This window comes from Pseudophryne corroboree, chromosome 6 (assembly GCF_028390025.1).
Source record: "Pseudophryne corroboree isolate aPseCor3 chromosome 6, aPseCor3.hap2, whole genome shotgun sequence".
Lineage (NCBI taxonomy): Eukaryota > Metazoa > Chordata > Amphibia > Anura > Myobatrachidae > Pseudophryne > Pseudophryne corroboree.
Window position 1 is genome coordinate 736,232,421 of NC_086449.1, and position 22,527 is coordinate 736,254,947.

General features: G+C 46.3%; 1 protein-coding gene across 4 annotated transcripts in view; it reads left to right on the forward strand.

Moving 5' to 3' along the window:
• PRMT8 (protein arginine methyltransferase 8) overlaps window positions 1-22,527 on the forward strand; it is a 578,520-nt gene that overhangs the window by 12,515 nt on the left and 543,478 nt on the right. The window lies entirely within an intron of this gene.

The window sequence follows — 22,527 nt, forward strand, 5'->3', positions numbered from 1 at the left end:
TCAGAGGTGTACGTAAATATCACATTTATGTACAGTACATCTCACAGTTAGGCCCAATATATTCAGTTCAAAAGAGTTCTCCATGTAGTAGGAAGATCTATCTCTTGCTAATGGTGATCTCTGTATCTTGTTTGTACTGTGTCTATTTGTTCATCCCATTACTGGGAGGTGGATTGACCTGCATGGGTTTTGTAGGGTGAGATAAATGCATTTAGTTTCTGTGGAAGTTAATACTGTAAATCCCAACGCTTTTATGTGTAGATTATACAGTATGTGTGCAGAGAAATGCATGCACTGAGCGACAGTTCAGTGGGGTGGCTGCCAGGTACTGGAGCGAATCCATGCAATCAGCAAGCAGTGCACAACAGGTTAATAGTGTATTGTGTATTGGGAGGTGTGTTACCTTGTTGTGTGAATGGTATAGTGATGCAGTATAGATAACGTCTGCATTTAGCTTGTGAAGCCAGCATAGTGGTTCATCTGACTATATGCAGCATTGCTGTGGTGTGCTGGAGTACCACTGCAGTGTGATGAGAGCCTGGTTAATGTAATGACATGCTGCAACATAGTGCTGTATTTATAATAGATGAGAGGAGGGGAGCCTCTCGTGTTGCCAATGCAAGTCCGCATTGTGGAGCCATGAGCTCTCCGTGGTGCTGAAGAGCACAGCGCGGTAGGACACCTGTCATACTGTAGCTTCCCTTCTCTACAATGCGGGTTGTGTCACACTAAGTCATGGCTGCGCTATTGCCCACTCTGAGTGATTGCTCCACACTGATCCCACTCTCAAATAAACTTGTTTAGAATTTGCTATGTGGCTTAATGACTGCACAGGAACTTTCATTGAGTGCTCTTTTCCCTTTAAGTACAGGCAATAATAATTTGTGTGTGAAACTAATTGTGTAGTTTGCATGAGATAAACCATATACACTATAGATTAATGTTGTGACATAAATGATACTGCTGAAAGTATCTTATCAATTGCGACTCAAAGCAGGCAGATAAACTGTGACGTATGCACGCAATTTGCATATAACTTTTAGGTTGATTCTGCAAACACACATTTATTCATATTTTTTTATATGGCAAACACATATTACTCAGCGCTTTTGAGGACATGCAAACTCCACAAAGATCAGCCATGACCTGGATCTGAACTCACAACCTCTTTGCTGTGAGACAGTAATGCTAACCACTATGCCCACTGGGTTGCAGAGGGTTCTACTAAAATAGTTTTTTCTCTTACTTTAATGAAGGACTTGCATTTTACTTGGGCCAACTCCAAAGTTGTCTTATAGCGACCTAACATGCCTAAGGTTTATACGCAATTAAATGTCACAAACTAATTTATAAACATTTCGATCTAGAGCTAAATTGCATACTGTAAATCACTATTCTGTGCATAATTCCATGTCTAAAGGGAAAGAAGGGTGACAAAAGATTGAATTAATAACGCATGTGTGTTTTATTCCCACTGCATATTTGCTTCTGATATTTTAGCAGCAAGAAGCCTGGAAATAGCTAAAATATGATTGGTTGCTTTAGGACAGTGAATTTGTGCCACTTTTTATTTATTTGTTAATTTGCCAATATAGGGAGTCATTCCGAGTTGATTGCTAGCTAAAAAATTTTGCAGCACAGCGATCAGGCTAAAAATCGGCAGTTCTGCGCATGCGGCACAATGCGTATGCGGTGCAATGCGTATGCGGCGCAATGCGCATGCGCGACGTACAGGCACAACGAACGATGTCGTTTTTCACAGGGTCTAGCGATGCATTTCAGTCGCACTGCTTGCCGCAGAGTGATTGACATGAAGTGGGCCTTTCTGGGTGGCAACTGACCGTTTTCAGGGAGAGTGCGGAAAAACGCAGGCGTGCCAGGAAAAATGCAGGCGTGGCTGGGCGGGTTTGTGACGTCAAATCCGGAACTGAATAGTCTGAAGTGATCGCAAGCGCTGAGTAGGTTTTGAGCTATTCTGAAACTACACAAAAAAAAATTGTAGCCGCTCTGCGATACAACTGTTCGCACTTCTGCTAAGCTAAAATACACTCCCAGTGGGCGGCAGCATAGCGTTTGCACGGCTGCTAAAACTAGCTAGCGAGCGATCAACTTGGAATGACCCCCATAGTTATTAGCACTGTCCATAATGGATTTCATGGTTTGAGACACAATAACGGTTATTTTGTGATGCATAAACATTCAAAGATTTTTTTCCCCCCAATGTCCTTAGGAGGTTATTCAGAGATGGATGCAGATCTAGCTTCAGCAGCAAGATCTGCATCCATCTACTCACATGCCGGGGGCTGCCCAGCACAGGGCAAGGCTGTGTTGCGCCACACCGCAACGTATCGATTTAAGGTCAACCTATGTCTGCACAGTCTTGCTGTCCTGGTAGGCGGTCTGGCGCTAATTTTTTCCTCGTAGCGGCTACGTGTGATGTCACATAGCCGTCCCGAAAATGGTCAGGTCATGTCTGTCTTGTCCGGACCGCGCCCACAAATGCTGCATCGATGCTACCCCAACAGAAACCACTGTCATTCACCGTCCTTGCAGTTGCATCCTTCCATGATGGAGCCTCATGGTGAAGGGGTGTGCATGCGCAATGCGTCCGGTGCGCGTGTGCAGACTCTCTGGATGCAGCCGCTGCATACAGACGCATGGCTGCATCCGGGTCTGAATAAGGCCGTTAGTTTTCCACTACACCCATATGTTTTAGAAACTTCCAGTTCTAACTTTTAATGATCATCTGCACATAGACATTGCACAGAATTTGGGGGTTTATTTTAAAACCCAGTGCAACCGATCGTGTTTTTGCCCGAAATTTAAAAGGGCAATGCTTTTACTAGCCATGTTTCACTAGTAAAATCATTGCCCTTTTAAATCTTTTATTATTTTCTATGTTCATTTGCGGAGTTAGATTACATTTTTGCAGATGTTCCATATAAAATGCAGTACAGTATACCATCAGCTTTTCCCATTATAAGGGGAACAAGTGCTTAGTAAATAGTCAACACCACATTTCTATGCTTTAAAATAGGAGTAAGGCAGAAAATGGGGTGATTATGTCACAAAGCAATAAATCGGTAAAAAATGAAATTTGATGGATCACTTGAAGGATGAGACGCCAGGATAGAGTCAAACAGAGCATGTCAGTAAGTACCAGAGGTGAGATGAAGCTTGGGAACTCTTTCAAGCATGTATGGGAAGAGGTAATGAAAGACGAGGAGAGAATGGGAGGGGCGATAATGTACCATTAAAAAATAAACTTTTCATGTCTACTCACTCTTTAGAAGTGGTAAGTTGCAAATGATGGAGTAGCGTGTTTGGAGGATTTTTTTCTTTAAATCTGTGGCTTCTAATGACATACTGTAAGAGGAACATATAGGGCCTTATTATGGGAAACGTTTAATTTACCCGCTGTCAGGATCCCCGTGGTCAGGATACCGATGACGGAATCCCGGCAGCTGACAAAGCTGACAGCCGGAATCCCAGAGCAACATGGCTATTCCCACTTATGGGTGTCCATGACACCCATAGAGTGGGAATAGATCCTGTGGTGAGCGCAGCGAGCCACTGAGCCCGCAAGAGGACTCTTATCACTCGCCCCGCTGCCGGCATTCTTGCGGGTGGGATACCGCTGTTGGGATATTGACAGCCGGCATCCCGTCTGCCAGTCATCCATACCAAACCCCTTATTATGAGTCATATGCAGCGGTGGCCACTTATACATATGGCCGTGGTAGTGTGCCTACTAGTATAAAAAGAGTATGGAAAGTGACTCAGTACGGGGTCACAGTTCAGCTGGTGGGCTGCCAGCTACAATGGAATACTCTACATCAGTGGTTCTCAAACTTTTTTGAATCACGGCTCCCTAGAGTATCAGAATTATTTTCACGGCACCCCTAGGCCAAAAGTTTCCTATTGAGAAATTTAGAAATAAATATTAAATAAAGTAAATTGTGTTTATATGTCATCCTTATGTTCTGTTGTGTGGTGAGGGACAGGATTCGCTTCTGTTTATCCACATATTTTATGACTGGCAGCCACCAGCACTGGTTTTGCCTATTACATCGGCTGTAAACAATTTTAAATGGTCCTGTACCACCAATCCAAGGCACCCCTGCAAATCCCCCGAGGCTCCCAGGGTGCTACGGCACACAGTTTAAGAACCACTGCTCTACATTAAAAATACTGTATTTTAGGGGTAAAATAGTTAGATACATATCTTCTCTCTCCAGGTATTTACTGTAATGCTTACTGCCAGGGGCGTAACTAGACCTTTGTGGGCCCTATAGCAAAATTTTGAAAGAGCCCCCCCAACGCTTTGCCAGGGTGACAGGGGGTGAGGGGGACAGGGCAAAGTGGGTTTGTGGAGAGAATGGAGACAGACTTCCTGGTGAGGTCTGCAAATAAGAACGACTGCAAAGCCAAAGCCATGTCCCCAGTCATAGACTATTGATACTAGGTAACATCAGGTCACATCATGATGTCACAGTTGACCAAAAACTGTTTTGTTTTTTTAATATTAAGACTCAACCTGTATACATCATAACATAGAAACAAATGCATTAGCATCTAAGTGAACCATCACATCTCCACTATAATACCAGAAAAGGAGCATATTTACTACAAAGTGAGTTTTCAAAGTTGCTGATTCCTCAACTGCTGAATTTTAAATTTCAATAGTAACAACTGCTAATCAGACTGGTTTTGCATTTATTGGTATTGCCATTTGAAGCCGCCAATAATCGGTGGATTTGAAAAGTTGTTGTTTAGTAATTATACCCAAAGACCCCCACAGGCACTTACTACATCTAGAAATACAGATTCTGAGTAGTAACATCTCTCATTGGACCACAGCTGCAGATCATGATACATTCACATAACACACGTGCCGCAATCAGGGTGCCAAAAACCAAATAGTTTCTGGGATCCCTTTTGGCATCCACTAGCTACCATCCTACGTTATTAAGTGTTAGCACAGTTATGATTTTCTCCTTTGCATTTTAAAAAAAGACGTCAAGAGGTAAGCAGCTATACATAGATGACTGCAATAAACAATCAAATATGAGATCTCCACCTGGGCCAGTCACCAGTGAGATGAGGAAGTGAGCTGGAGTACAGACCCATCATCTGTGGGGTCAATGGGATGGACATGGTCCAGCACCACCCCTGATTTAAGAAGCAGCGACATCAGGAGAAAGCTGTGGCCTGTAGGAGAAAGCCTGGGACTTTTATATGTGAGAGAGGTTATAAGTGTGACTGACAATACATAGTAATAGTGCACAGGGGCTCACCCACAGAAATATCCTTCGCTCACTGACTCCATGCCTCACCCACAGAAATATCCTTCGCTCACTGACTCCATGCCTCACCCACAGAAATATCCCTCGCTCACTGACTCCATACCTCACCCACAGAAATATCCCTCGCTCACTGACTCCATACCTCACCCACAGAAATATCCCTCGCTCACTGACTCCATACCTCACCCACAGAAATATCCCTCGCCAGTGGCGTAAGTTTGTCACAGTTACCCGGAGGCAAGAAAAATATTGGTGCCCCTATATAATGTGTGTGTGTATATATATATATATATATATATATATAAATAAATATTTTATTTTTCGCTCCTGCATAGCAAGCCTGCTGATTCTAACTATATGAAGCTACTACAAAACCGTTGCAACTAGGCAGATCTATGTAGGCATCCAGCCACACACTACATAGATCTGCTCAGTCACTCACGATGCTGATCATTTCTCTGACAATTAATTTGCAAGTGTCATACCCAGGATTAGAACCCACAACCTTTTACACTGGAAGCATGCGCCTTACTGATGGAGATATCTGCTCTTGCATAGGAAGTATGAGAATTCTAACTATATGAAGTTACTTGTAATTGTCATAGAAATAACTGCACATAGTTAGAATTCTCATGTTTCCTTTATAGGAGCAAATAGCTTCATCAGTAAGGTGTCTGCTTCCAGTGTATCTACTGTATAATAAAGAGGGTGTGATTTGTAAGGTGTACTAGGGACTAGTGGGGAAGTCGGCTATGGAAGAGATAACGGCTGCTGTCAATTCACTTAATTGATTAATGTTACTGAACACACGGAACAGGAGGAGAGGTTCCCCCCCCCCCCTCCAAGCAGGAGCTCGGCGGCAGCTGACTCCGTTGCCTCCCAGAGTTCTGCCTCTGTCCCTCACTCACTGACTCCATGCCTCACCCACAGAAATATCCCTCGCTCACTGACTCTATACCTCCCCCACAGAAATATCCCTCGCTCACTGACTCCATACCTCACCCACAGAAATATCCCTTGCGGGGAACACTAGGTGGCCTGACTGAGAGGACGTGCCCCTGGAGAGCTCCTGCTAGTACAAGCTCCCATTCTACTTTAAAATTGCCCTCACACTGCCTACAGACCCTAAAACACTGTCCCACACTACTATCTACATTTAGGGACACGTTGGGAGAGAGCTGCGGAGCCGGAGCACAGGCCTGCCCTGTGCTTGCAGGTTGCGGCCCTCCCCACGAGGTGAAGCCGGGACCTCAATTTTCGTCCACCCCCGCCCGAGAGTGATCGACTTCCGGCCGCCTTAAGACACTGCACAAAACCTACCCCGACGTCCTGCTGGGTGCCCCTTACTTGGAGAGCCTTAGAGGTGGGGCTGAGGTGAGCCGGGGAGCCCCGGGAGCTGCAAGGCCGGAGACTAGCTGCGGAGGTCCGGTGGCGGCGGCCATCTTGGATGTGGCGTCTGCCGGAAAGCAGGCGCCGCACTGGCACAACGAAACGGCGGGCCGCGGCGGTGATAGGGGAGACCTAGCGGAGGGTGCGGCGGGTACCTGGAGGTCAGGAAGGGTCTGGCACCACGGAGATACGGCTGGAAAACTAAGTGTGTGAAAAACGCTGCACAGCAAGGACGTCGGCCATCTTGGAGGTGGCAGGATAGGCCTTCCCTGAATGGTGCTGCCCCCGCTGGAGCTAAGTGGTAACACGCTCCTAGTCCCAACAGAATTACTCCAAGTGATTTAACACCCCAGACCCTGCACCCTGCAGCTGCTGCTATACCATTCCATAACCCCAAAGAAAGAAGTGTGTTGCACCGGGACGCTCTCCTGGGGATTCCTCTCACTGATCTCACAGATTACTAGGACCTAGGTCCTGTAAACAATGTAGCACTACGGATGCCCGACTTCCTCCCTCACCCGGACCAATTGTTGAACACGTAACATCCGAGTAGACCTTTCTCGAAACCAACCCTTAAACGGACGTTTTTATCCTACCAGATATTATGAGCAGAGCGAACACCAGAGCAAAAAAAACGGGAGCTTCACAAGATATCTCGCAACATTTCTCACGCCGGGAAAAACTATCTGAAACCTCATCTCCACCCCCACCAATGCCTACCCCCATCATGGATCAGGCGGAAGCACCTTCAACCAAGGCGGACATTCAATCCCTTCAAAACATGATCTTAGACCTTAAGAACTCCTTCACGACAGCTCTTCAATCAGCGATCGGGGAATTAAAATCAGATATGGCGGCTCTAGACTCCCGCACAACCGCGCTGGAATCAAGGGAAGACCACTGTGACGACATGTGATGACACAGCTGGCGCGTCGTGTCGCTCAGTGGTAAAAGACACGTGGTTACTTTCCTAGCCCTGGTCCTACACATGAACTTCATCAATTGCCAATATGTTATTAGTTATATGTTAGGCAATATTGTATTATATTGTATGATGTTATTGTTACAAGGGTACAGTTATGTTTTCAATGTATATATATGAATGTAATGGTTATTGTGTTATAGTTTGTAAAATAATGTTTCCCCCCATATGACTGCGCAGATAACCTGTGTGTTTGCTGTTGTGTAGATACAGCCAGTCTCAGATGTCAGGCTATACACCCCCCTCATTCTTCCCCACACAATGGATTCCAGGCCACACAATCAGATTAAGTAAGGTTACTTTAGTTAACATCTATTGTGGCCTAGGGGACATGCCTGGGCATGTGAAACTGTTCTGTTCTGGGGGTGTCGCCTTATTGTAGAAAAGACAAAGGTTTGATAATAGCAAAGAGAGGAGGTGAGAGAGATCTGGGACAGGAGGGGAGAGGGTGGCAGGAGACTGGCTAAGAAGTAATGTTCTGTCAGGAGCTCCAGGAGGGAATTGTCGTGTAGAATTGGATCACAGAAGTGTGCTGAACTGTGTTATAACCTATTCTGTTAATAAACCACTGTTGGTTATTCATCTACCACCGTGACTGAGTGATTTGAACCCAATATCCTCACATTTGGCGGCAGCAGTGGGATCACTCAAGACACCAGCAGAAAGGTATAAACCACAGCAGGCAATGGATTCTGCCCCGCTATGCTACCGTTACAGCAAGAAGGATCAACTACAGGACCTCTGTCGAGCAAGACGGATTGAGTTTAATACAGTGGATACCAAGGAATCCCTAATTGGAAAACTGGCTCAATGGGACGTTGAGCACCCTTGTGATAAGGAGGAAGAGAAGGATATGGTCGCGGCCTCAGCGGAGGAGACCAGTAATGGAACCAGGGCAGTGGAGCTTGTGGTTGGAAGTTTGTCAGCATATCGGCAGGCGGAGAAGCCGGATCTTTTATCTATAGTTTCCAAAATGCAGTACATTTGGGAGTACTGGAATGAAGCTCAGTGGGAAATCAGCAGGTGGAGAGTATCCAGCATACAGGACAAGTTGTGTCATCTTGGGAATGCGTTCATGCACTGCAGAAGTGAAGCAGCCACATGGAATCTGCTGGAGGAGCCAGAGTTTGAGGAATTCAGGGAGGAAGTGATCGCCACAGTGGCCCAAATGACACAAAGTATACAATATACAGAGACGGAAGAGCAAGTGCAGAGTAAATTGCCTTCCCGGACAGAGCCAGAAGAAGTGGCATTGGATCGGGGGCCCCTGGATACCCCAGCATGGCGAGGCCAGTGTTACAGGGTGGATGTGGAAAGGCACCACCTGCAACAGCTTCTCCCATACCCAAGGGAAGAAGTTGCCCAGTGGTCTATACAGAAGGAAGCACACGAAGTGAAGACAGCAGTGAGCACAATCCAGGCACCCCAGGAGGAACTGCACTACAACTTCCCTTTTGCTGAGATGGAGGATGAGGACTTAGTGAGAGAGTGTCAAGAACTGTCTGCCCAGTATGTTACACTGGAAAAGGATGACCTTGACCAGGTGGATGCAAGGAAGCGCTGTCTGCAACCCGTTCTCTTCTCCCTGGGGGAATGTCACAGTGAAACACTCAGTGACCGGCCTGAGCTGTGTTACAACTGGCCATTTGCAGGCTTGGAGGATATAGAAACCATCCCAGAGTGCCAGCGAGACATTGAGGAAGAAGTTGCCACTATCACCCGACCACCACTTCAGCAACAGAGCCTCCAAGGGAATCCTTCAGGTGAGCACCAACCAGTCCTGGCTATTGAGCCATTTACAGTGTTGTGTTTGGGGGAGGCTACTGAAAATGAGAAGGAAGTGGGGTCTGTCATCCAAACACCCCAGGAGAAGATGCACTATGCCTTACTATTGGCAGAGGTGGAAGAGGAGATCTCTGCGAGGGCAGCAGTAGGTGGTAATGTCCCAACTATAAGCATGGCTAGTGCAGACAGTGTCTCACTTCAGGCTGATCAGCATATTCGGCTGAGGGAGGCCTATTGTGAAGCTATGTTCATGGCTGCCCCAGTTATTTTATCAGAAAAGGATGTTCAGGAAGGGCCCAGTGTATCTCCAGCAATTGTATCTCTCCCAGAAGATTCTGGAGGTCTGTTCTCATTCAGTGAACTTGATGGTAAGGAGCTGCAGTCTGAATGCCAGAATCTTCCCTGTGACTCAGAGAAAATCCAGGGATCAGACCTGGTGAAAATAGCATCAGCTCAGGAACTGGAAGGGAACATGTTGCTCTACTCTAGGGCACCTGAATGTGTTTTGGACTGGCATTGTGTGCAAGGTGAAATGACTGACTCTAACCAGGACAATGGTGGTCAGCCAGTACATGTAGCAGTGAATGGAGAAGGTAATGCCACTGTCCCGGTGAACCTACATCCATGTTCCAGTACAACGATGGTCGAGTTGGTGGATACACACAAGGAAGCTGAGCAGATTGTACTCCAGGCCAAAGCATACAAGACTCAGAGTAGGATCCCACAAGTTACCCAGCTAGCCAGGCTGGAGGAAGCATTTACCCAGGATAGCACAGAAGAAACTTCTGGCATGAAGGAATCCCCATTGTGCCCTGACAATTACCATACCCGTGGTTCATGTTTGGGGGAGGGAAGCCACTGTCCTGATGCACCAGAGGTGATGGAAGTGGGGTTCCCAGGGAATACATGGTTGGGGAGGGAGAGTGAGGGCCCCAGAGATCAGATTTTGTTTATGGAGGAAAATTGTGACTATCTGAAATGTGAGGTTACCCAGTTGGGTGTAGGGGAATTATTAGGTCCCCAGGTGCAGTTATTGGACTTATTGAATTACACTGTTGCACATGCTGTTACCCCAACCCGGCGGCTGTCTACAAAGGGGACTTTGATTAATGTATTTAGATGGGACACCGGGGGGAAATACAAGAACTATGGACTGCTGATCACGTTTCCACCGGACCCTGGTAAGACTGTATTGAGTTATGCACTGTGGGCCACACACCCACCACACCGGGGAAAGAAATTCCCACACAAGCCTCATGACAATTACCACAGACTTTGGACCTGGGACGCAGGTGGTCTCCGTACAAACTGTACAATGCTATTCACAAAAACCACCAGACCCACAAGAGAAACCTGCCAGTCATTATTATGACGGGGCACAGACTGTCTGATGTAGGAGAGCATCACTGCGCTCAGCAAGCTTCAGCTACTTAGGACACAGGGCGAGAAAGTAGGGGAAGGTAATGTGACGACATGTGATGACACAGCTGGCGCGTCGTGTCGCTCAGTGGTAAAAGACACGTGGTTACTTTCCTAGCCCTGGTCCTACACATGAACTTCATCAATTGCCAATATGTTATTAGTTATATGTTAGGCAATATTGTATTATATTGTATGATGTTATTGTTACAAGGGTACAGTTATGTTTTCATTGTATATATATGAATGTAATGGTTATTGTGTTATAGTTTGTAAAATAATGTTTCCCCCCATATGACTGCGCAGATAACCTGTGTGTTTGCTGTTGTGTAGATACAGCCAGTCTCAGATGTCAGGCTATACACCCCCCTCATTCTTCCCCACACAATGGATTCCAGGCCACACAATCAGATTAAGTAAGGTTACTTTAGTTAACATCTATTGTGGCCTAGGGGACATGCCTGGGCATGTGAAACTGTTCTGTTCTGGGGGTGTCGCCTTATTGTAGAAAAGACAAAGGTTTGATAATAGCAAAGAGAGGAGGTGAGAGAGATCTGGGACAGGAGGGGAGAGGGTGGCAGGAGACTGGCTAAGAAGTAATGTTCTGTCAGGAGCTCCAGGAGGGAATTGTCGTGTAGAATTGGATCACAGAAGTGTGCTGAACTGTGTTATAACCTATTCTGTTAATAAACCACTGTTGGTTTTTCATCTACCACCGTGACTGAGTGATTTGAACCCAATATCCTCACAACCACCATCAGAACTTCCGTAAACAAGTGGGCGAAGACATGAGCTACCTATCCAGCGAGCTGGAAATCCTCAAGGATAAGGTGGAGGATAGCGAAAATCGCGAAAGACGGAACAATTTACGCGTCCGCAATATTCCAGAATCTGTCTCAACTTCCGAACTGGAACCATACCTCCGTCGCTTGTTCCTTCACTTGGTCCCGTCATTTACGGATTCAACCATCTCGATAGAGAGAACGCACCGCGCCCTGAGACCTAAACCGAAGGATTCTGACCCTCCTCGCGACGTCATCCTCCGGTTTCTGTCCTTTAAGATCAAAAATAGTATCACACTGGCGTGCAGGAATTCAACTACAATTTTATTTGAAGACTCCCGGATTCAGATCTACCAAGACTTGTCACCGGTGACCATTGCCAAACGGCGTGATTTACGTGCTGTCACCTCTACACTGCGCGACAATGGATACAAATACCGCTGGGGTTTTCCATTTCGCCTCATTGTGGAGATTGATGGCAAAGTTCACACCATCCGCTCTCCTGATGAAGGGGACAAGCTTCTTCGAAAGCTGCAGTTGTCCCCGGTTGCTACTTCATAGTTCTGTCGCTCATTACGTTTATGTTTGAACTCTATGTTTTTATAACGTTTAGTATGATTGATTTTGTTCTCAACTTTGCTCAAATGCAATGTAATCCATGTTTTGGATAACTTATTAGTATACTAACGTCCCTCTTACTGTTATCACATAAAGCTTTTGCTGGTGGACTTTTATACTCCGCGTATTGCAGCGTTATTGTTTCGCCGGTCTGGCCGGCGGCTCGGAGACTTGGCCCGGTGGTTGGTGTCCTGGATTGACCCCATTTTTGACGCCATGGAGCCTGTCTCTGGGCACCGACCTGTTCGGCGACGTTACTGTATGCTCTAATGTTATTATGTTATTATCCTATTGATACTGGTTGTAACATGATCACTTTTTCGCTAGCGTTTGGTATCTAGGACTGATCCGCCCCGGAGCTAAGCTCTGGGTAGTTATAAGAAAGTCCATTATTATTATTATTTTTGGTGTATTTATGGTCTCGGGTGGGGGGTGTCGGGGCTCTGTCTTGACACATCCTCCCCCGACTCATAGGGATCACAGGTACATTCAAACATAGCGGGTTGATACCCTCTTTTGCTAAACTGCATTTATATCCCGCAAGTGAGCTCTCTTTTCTAGAGCTCAATCTTGGCAGTCGAGTATCCTGCCTCCTGGATACTACGCCTGCTTATTTCTTATCTGCTTCTCTTTCTTCTATTTTCTTCCTCTCTTAGACCCCCGTTACAAGACAGCAGCAAGTTGACATATCTGTGTTCACAGACAAGTAATCCTAGTTATTAAGTACTGTTCGTGTACAGTAACATACATTTGCATTCTTCTCTTTCTACCTTTCTCCTTTGTTCTTCTCGTCTATCCTAGCGGAGTCCGGGATCCTAGGAGTTACCAGCGTACTGCTCCCACTCTTGCTTTAATCATGCCGTTAACATGCCTGTCCATCAATGTTAAGGGACTGAATACTCCCCAGAAACGCTCTCATCTCCACAGATCTCTTAAAACATTAAAAGGTGACGTGGTTTTCTTACAGGAGACACATTTGAAAGCTGACTCCCACCCCTCCCTGACGTCTAAACAATTTCCCATGGCCTGGTACTCCAATCACGCAGCAAAAAGACATGGGGTGGCCATCTTGGTAAAAGGGTCAGTCCCTTTCCAATTTCTAGATTGTAAGCATGACAATGAGGGACGTTACATAATGGTACGAGGAAAAATTGGACACGAGGAGGTTACCTTGGCTAATCTATACGCTCCAAACACTGCCCAGTCTAAATTCTTCCGTAAGTTTTTTCGCGACCTTGACTCATATAGACGAGGCAAAACACTGGTCGGAGGTGATTTTAATATGGCTCTCACAAACATGGACCGATCCGGCCCTTTGCGCAGCGGTCAAACCCTAAACTCCTCAGTATTACGCAGGTGTATGGCCAAGGCTGGTTTGTTCGATGTATGGCGTTTTCTTAACCCGACCACCCGAGACTACACTTTTTATTCCAACCCACATGACGTATACTCTCGCATTGATATGTTTTTGAGTTGTGCACCCCTCTCCCGGACCGCTCACTCTTCCTCAATAACCCCGCTTACCTGGACTGACCACGCGGCTTTAGTTGCGGCATTTGACATTTTTGATATCCCCGACGGTAGACCGACATGGAGACTTAACGAGACGTTATTGAAGATTCCTAAATTCCAAGACTTAATTAAAACTGATCTTAGGGAATATTTTGCGGTCAATGTGGAAAGTGATTGCAGCATAGCCACTATATGGGAAGCCCATAAGGCGGTCATCAGGGGGTCTATTATACAATTTGCATCCCGCGTAAGAAAACGCGGGAAAACCAAATTGCTTTATTAACAAATAACATTGCAACATTGGATCAGGAACACAAACGTACACGCTCTAAAAAAAACTCTAGCCGAACTCTCTAAGGCACGCGATGGCCTACAATCACTTTTGGCGGAGAACGTCGAGCGCTCACTTCGATGGGCTAACCAAACGTTCTACGACAAAGGTAATAAAGCACACACCTTGTTGGCCAATCGCTTGCGCGCCAAAAAGGCTAACCAATGCATCCACTCAATAAGACAGCCCTCAGGTAATATTACTTACGACCCCAAAAAAATCAATAGTGTCTTTTTTGGTTATTATAAGACACTCTATAATCTTGATCCCCCGTCCGACCCTTTAGCACAAGCCGATCGGACACAACAATACCTAGACACATGCGCTCTCCCCCGGTTAGACGAGGAGACTAACACTGCTCTTAATGCCGACATCTCTGCTGAGGAAATTGAGGCTGCATTAAAAACCCAGAAACCCTCTAAAGCACCTGGCCCGGATGGATATCCGATGGTGTACTATAAAACCTTCGCCCCTCAACTTATACCTCATATGGTTTCTTTGTTTAATAAAATACTCCAGGGCACACCATTTCACACGGACTCAACGACATCCCGTATTATAGTAATCCCAAAACCCGGAAAGGATCCCTCGTATTGCTCAAACTACAGACCCATATCTTTGATAAACACCGATCTCAAACTTTTTGCCAAAATACTGGCATCACGCCTAAACGCTGTACTGCCGTCACTAATAGATCCTGATCAAGTAGGATTTGTTCCCGGCCGTCAGGCCTCGGACAACACCAGACGTATTGTTAACTTGATTCACCAAATAAACACGACAAAAACACCAGCGATTGCTCTGGCTCTAGATGCCGAAAAGGCATTTGATCGCATCTCTTGGCCCTTTTTGTTTTCTACCTTATCCGCATTTGGCTTTCATGGACACTTTATCACAGCAATAGCGGCTCTCTATTCTAACCCCTCATCAGCGGTCCTGACCAATGGCTTGAGCTCACATCGAATCAACCTGAAGAATGGTACTAGACAGGGATGCCCTCTCTCGCCCCTACTTTTTGCCCTATGCATTGAACCTCTTGCAGCCCGAATCAGACTTAATACGGATATTGGGGGCGTTACAGTGGGTCAGAATCCGTATAAAATATCTTTGTTTACAGACGACGTATTCTTGACTCTTACTAACCCTTTGATATCTCTCCCTAACTTACAGAGAGAACTACTTTTATATGGTTCCCTCTCTGGCTACAAAATAAATCATACCAAATCCGAGGCCCTCACATTTAATGTTCCACCCCATACCCATAGGATTCTAACGTCTTCTTTCCCTTTTCTTTGGAGACCCTCAGCTATTAAATACCTTGGCATATTTATTATTAAATCCTACACCAGCCTATTTCAGGCTAATTATGTTCCCATAATTAAAACTCTCACACAAGATCTAGATAAATGGGACCGTTTATTTATTTCATGGATCGGGCGGATCAATGCCCTAAAAATGAATCTCCTCCCCCGTATTTTTTACCTGTTTCAGACCATTCCAATAATGGTGCCCCGAGTGACTTTGGCGTCCTTGCAATCACAGTGCAACAAATTTGTCTGGGCTCATCGTAAATCTCGATTACGACGAGCTATTTTGACTAAGAGTGCCACCTCAGGGGGTTTGGGATACCCTGACCTTCAGGCTTATTTTAACGCATGTCACCTTAACCACATAGTGTCCTGGCACTCCCCCCAAGGGATCAGAAAATGGGTAGATATCGAGAACTCGCTATATCAGGGAGTCCCCCTCGACTCTCTTACCTGGCTCCCCAGGTCTTGCAGACCAGCCTCGGCCTACTCAGTCCCCACGATTAAATTCACACTCCGACTGTGGGATAAACTCCGCAGCACCCATAATCTATCTTCATACCCCTCACCCTTATCACCCATCTGGGGTCACCCCGCCTTTCCCTCAGGATGCGAGTGAAGAATGGCGGCCCCATGGCAATCCCAGGGTATCACGAGATTCCTCCATGTTAAAGGCCACTCAGCTCCGACCACTTTTGGAGACATTCAAGAGCGCTTTGGTATCCCATCCTCGTGTCAATACCATTATATCCAAATTCTCAGCTTCCTCAAATCACAGCTTAAAGCCACCCCTCTGAAAACACCCACCTCCTATGAGTATATGTGTTTACGTTCAATTGGCAAAAAGGGGAATATCTCAACAATATACAACTCCATCTTGGCACCAGACCCCCCAATCCGAGAACCCCACGAATTAGCCTGGGAATCAGATCTCTCCCAGCCGTTGGAAGACGATCAATGGGAGGAAATTAGAATGCGTATCGCTAAGGCTTCAATTAGTGTAGCACTTAAGGAAACATGTTATAAGGTCTACACCAGGTGGTATTTGGTCCCCTCCAGACTTCACGCCATTTTCCCCACAACCTCTAATCTGTGCTGGAGACAATGTGGAGAGGAGGGAACCTTTTTTCACATATGGTGGACTTGCCCCTCAATCCGCCCCCTCTGGAACACGGTCGGAGCACTTATTGCTCAAACCTGCGGACATTCCTTTGACCTCTCCCCCGACATTGCTTTGCTTCACGCCCCCATACAGTCAATGCCCAAAACCCAAGACAAGCTAATCATGCAACTTTGCATAGCGGCTAAAGCACTGATCGCTAACTGCTGGAAAGACCATAAGCCACCCTCCAAGGCTGTGCTGATGACTAAGATTAATCACATAGCCAATATGGAATACATTACAAGCCTAAGGAATAACACTGTGGCGCAGTTCCACAACACCTGGTCTCCTTGGTACCTCGCCCGCTCTCTACTGATGCCCGGACTCTGCTAGGACTGCTAATATCACTAATATAGCTAATACTGCTAATACCGCTAGCATTACTATTTCCTCTAGCTCACCAATTGTCCCTCCTTCTAGTACCAAAACAGAAGAATACCCCCAACCTCTTGCTTCCTTATAGGGAACCTTCTTAATCTTCCTCCTCTACCAACTCCCGTTTTCTCGCTTCTCCACTCCCTTCCCCCTCCTTCTCTTTCTTGCTTCTACCCTCCATAGATTTACACTCAGTTTGGATATAGAATCAATCCGATAAATAAAAAATAAATTGAGAATTGTTTAGGTTCACAGGTGGACTTTTATAAGACACATTTTGATGTTACCGGTTCACCTTCAGCTCCATAGAAATGTCTTTACTAAGATGGTATGATTATGTACACACCACGTATACCTGTTTATGCCCTCAACCTGTACAACCTACCTATTGTTATTGTTTTAGACACTGTTCATTCTCAATAAAAAATTCTAACTTTAAAAAAAAGAAATATCCCTTGCTCACTGACTCCATACCTCACCCACAGAAATATCCCTTGCTCACTGACTCATACCTCACCCACAGAAATATCCCTCGCTCACTGACTCCATACCTCACCCACAGAAATATCCCTCGCTCACTGACTCCATACCTCACCCACAGAAATATCCCTCGCTCACTGACTCCATGCCTCACCCACAGAAATATCCCTCGCTCACTGACTCCATGCCTCACCCACAGAAATATCCCTTGCTCACTGACTCATACCTCACCCACAGAAATATCCCTCGCTCACTGACTCCATACCTCATGACTCATACCTCACCCACAGAAATATCCCTCGCTCACTGACTCCATACCTCACCCACAGAAATATCCCTCGCTCACTGACTCGATGCCTCACCCACAGAAATATCCCTAGCTCACTGACTCCATACCGCACCCACAGAAATATCCCTCGCTCACTGACTCCATGCCTCACCCACAGAAATATCCCTCGCTCACTGACTCCATACCTCACCCACAGAAATATCCCTTGCTCACTGACTCATCCCTCACCCACAGAAATATCCCTCGCTCACTGACTCCATACCACACCCAAAGAAATATCCTAGCTCACTGACTCGATGCCTCACCCACAGAAATATCCCTTGCTCACTGACTCATACCTCACCCACAGAAATATCCCTCGCTCACTGACTCCATACCTCACCCACAGAAATATCCCTAGCTCACTGACTCCATACCTCACCCACAGAAATATCTCTCGCTCACTGACTCCGTACCTCACCCACAGAAATATATCTCGCTCACTGACTCCGTACCTCACCCACAGAAATATCTCTCGCTCACTGCCGTTTACTGACTCGATACCTCACCCACAGAAATATCCCTCGCTCACCACCACTCACACTCACTCCCCCCTCCCTGCGCTTTACCACACACAGACACTCACAGACACACACCCCTCCTGACCTGTACCACACTGACACTCACACTTTCCCCTGCACTTTACCACACACTCCATCTGCACTGTGCCACACACAGGCACTCACGCTCCCTCCTCCTGCCCTGTACCACACTGACACTCACACACTCCTTCCCCTGCACTGTACCACACACTGACACTCACACTCAGTGTGTCACCAGACCCGGTGACGCATCTGTCACCTATTTAGAGTTTTAGGATCCCTATAGAAACTGGTGCCTCGGTAGGTTCCTATATTTATCTGGTGGTAATAGGGGCACATCCAAGCAGACTGTGTGTCTGTGTGTGAGGCACATAACTCAGAGGCCGCAAATAGTTGAGTGCTGTGGATCAAAGCCTATTTTGTGTGTGTGTGTGTGTGTGTGTGTGTGTGTGTGTGTGTGTGTGTATACGCAATGGTAAAATTATAATATATGCGGACACATCTGTATGTCCGCGTTATCTGCAGAATAGTTACTTTACATAAATCGCATGATCGTCCTAATAATTTGTGTGTGTGTGTGTGTGTGTGTGTGTGTGTGAGCACATTTTCTCCTATGAAATAGCAGTTGTCAGGTCTCAAAAAAATCTATCTCATAGGAGAAAATGTGCTCACCTGGTTTAAAGCTCACCTGCCAAATTACTTCTGGCTTTCTAATACCCCTTTCACACCGCACAAATAACCCAGTTTCGACCCGGTATATTGCCAGGTCAACACGGGTCGCTGTGCGGTGTGAAAGGTTTCATGGATGAATTCCCGGGTTGCCTGACCCGGTAATTCAACCCGGGAATAAAGCAGTGTTATTCCCGAGTAAATACCAGGTCAGGTGCAGTGTGAACGGGTTACCCTATTGATGCGACCCGGTACCCATTCACTGCATAGGGAGAGGTGGCGCAGAGATGATGTCGTCTCGCAGCGCCGCTTCCGCACCCACCCCCGATTCCGGCTCCGTTCCCAACCCCAGGTGGCAACACGACCCGGCATATTGCCGGGTCGGGTTTGCGGTGTGTAGGGTCCAATGCCGGGTCCCACCTGAGAAGGACCCGTTTCCAATTCCCGGGTGGGAACCGGTATTGTGATCTGAAAGCGGTACAAGTGAGACAGTCACCAACACACCTAAGCAGCAGCTGACCCAAGTTTAAAGTAAATGAGCTTAGGGGTGCATGGGAGAGAGATATGATCACAAATGGACCAATTAAAAATTAACCCTATTATACACATACGGGAATCCACGGCACTCGCCATTCCCAGGAGATGGGTGCACTCACTTACTCCCCACCCCTAGGTTGGGGTGCAGTGGGCTGTGACCACCTGCTCAAATATACATATACAGAGAACCCTGCACTCTCCTTAGTCGTTTAATTCACCTTAATGCTTTAATATACAGCTGGATAAACAATGGGGTTTTAGTTCATGAATTGTACAATGCATTTAAGCTTGCAGCCCACTTCACGGGATCCCATTTCACTGCAAGTCCAACATTATCATAAACATTTTCATATAGATTTTTTGGAAACCTGGCAATGCTATTTCATAGGAGAAAATGTGCTTACCAGGTTTAAAGCTCACCTGCCACACTTATGGCTTTTAAAAGGTAAGACAGTCACCAACACAACTAAGATATACTGTATATAGTGTGTGTGTTTGTTGCTTTCTTTATATAAACATGTTCTAGTGATACAAATATGAGCACAATCCTCTGGAAGCCATTAGTGCTGCTGATGTTACTTAGTGAGTGATGATTCTGCTGTTTATGGGAAGTGCTGATATGTAAGTACATTACAGCACCCTATAGACGTTACATTTTACCTCCAGTGCCGCTTGGGTATTACGAATTGTAGGTAAAATTTCTAACTGTTTCTTAATATCCCAGTGGACAGGATAATATATGAGCTCAGTAACACTGGAAGAGAAGAGTCAGTGTTTCATGTACAGTATGTAGTATTAGTATCGGAGATTTTTTTTTTTTTTTTCAATCTTTGCTAAGGGTCCTTTAGTAATATGGTGACTCCGCTATAAATCTAATATTTAGATTGTGGTTATATGACATTTCATGGATCATTACAGTCTAGAATGCTTATTTCATAAAATGAAGCAGCCGTGATGCATCCTGTGCAAACATTCATTCAGTTGATTCATTATCTTACAGAATGATCATCTTGCTGTGTTTTCAGTTTTTTGGATCATTTAATTTTAGTGTGTAAATTAATTGCATAATTTATTGTGCATTTCTGTTTTGGAATTCTGATCCGTGGTCAAGCCAGAATGGCCAGAGACCTGTAGGTTTGATATGGTGATCATAGGAACAGGAATTCCTCTGCAAAATGCTTAATAATGATCTTTTTCACACAGTATTCCAGTTTAATCTAGTAGAAAAGGGGAATTGCTTGGCTTTGAGGGCGTGGTAAAGCAATAAGGGGTGTGGCTTGGATGGCTAGGAAGGATGCTTGCTGGGATTGTTGGTAGGCATGCATACACTATTCTTGCCCACTTTCTAAGTATGTCTGATAGTGGCCTGACTATTATGGAGTCACCCTCTGTCTCTGAACCCGACCACTCTCCCTGTAAAGTGGGTGGGATGGGGAAGTGATGATGCGATTCGCAGTGAAGTGTGTAACTAAGCCTCACCCCTACAGCATGATGTCACAGATTGCCATGGTGCACACTTTGGTGCCCTAGACCTCTCCTTCTAAGATTTCTTGGAAGAGAGACTCAAGAATCAGGTACAGTAAGTATGGCATACAAAATTCTACTGAAAAATAGACAGTTGCTTAAGGTATTCACGGGCAGATCTAGGGAGAGATGTGTGCTGATCTCTCCCCCCACTCAGCACAGCGCGATGTGTGCTGAGCGTGCGGGGTCCGCTCATTTCACCCAGCAGGTAAAGTGAGCGACCTGCTAGATTGGCCTGCATGCAGGCGAATCTAGCACCAGCGATAGCCCCGCGCTTCGCTATCGCCATGAGGGGTACACACGGAGTGATCGCTGCTTAAAATCTAATCCCCCTTAACTCTCTCGGCAAATGTTATGGCTGCTCCCCCCCCCTGCAGTGCACATGGTTTTGCCCAACTGTAACAAATTTGCTGCTGCGATCAATTCTGAATTACCCCAATAGTGAGAAGACGGCGGAGGAATCCACTTGAATCACTCTTTACATCCTTGGAACTCCTTCTCGTAGGAAGGAACAGGGCTCCGAGGACAAGCACATCTTAAGATGGCGTTTGTTCTTGCAGGTAAACTCCAAAATCATTTTTTGAAGTTTGTTGAATATCAGGCGTTCCTATGGGACACCCAATGATGAATGACCGGTTACATAAAATGTGCGGAAACTAGAGTTTCCGAATGTGTAATGGGCCATTTAGTGATGATGAATAGGCTCCTCATCAATAAATGTGATGGCCCTGTGTAAATTAACTAACAGCGCATTTTGCAACAAATGGGCCAAGTGGTTCTTCTTATCTGCCATCATATTCTATGTCAAATTCCATGTTAATGCATGTGAACTGCAAGGGTCGGAGATTGCGGAGGTGTCAGGAATCGACTCACCACTGTTATGTCGGTCCGCCGGAGCGGACTCCGTCTGGGGTCACTGCATGTTGCTGTCACCTGTCGCCCTGCTCATGGATGTCGCCGCGGGCCTGGAGGCGCCTCTGGAGTCAACGGGCGTGTGAGTGCGCCGCGTCCCTGCCGGGCCGCGGCATGGGCGCCGCCATGACAGTATTCCCCAGTGTAAGTGCGGCGGCCAATCCGGAGCTTGGCCGCACCCCCTTGTCTCACTCCAGCCAATGCCTGCCGGTCAGGGGGTATATCAGGAGCTGCTGGGTGAGTCAGAGGTTGTCCTGAACTTTGTGTCACTCCTGCGACTCGTGTGTTTGGACCTGTTATCCTGATCCTCCGTGTTCCTGGATATTCTCCTGTATCTGCTACTCCGTGGAACTACAAGCACCAGCACCACAGCAATACCTTTCTGGCTTCACACCTTCCACACCTGCAGTGTGCTCCAGCCATCAGCAGTAGAGACTCCCTATCCAGGTGCATTCTAACAACTCACCTGTGATTCAGCCTGCAAGCTGATTGTGCTTTCCACCAGCACAGTGGACATTAACACCACGTCTCCTGCATTGCTACCAGGTTTGCTACTACTATTCCTAT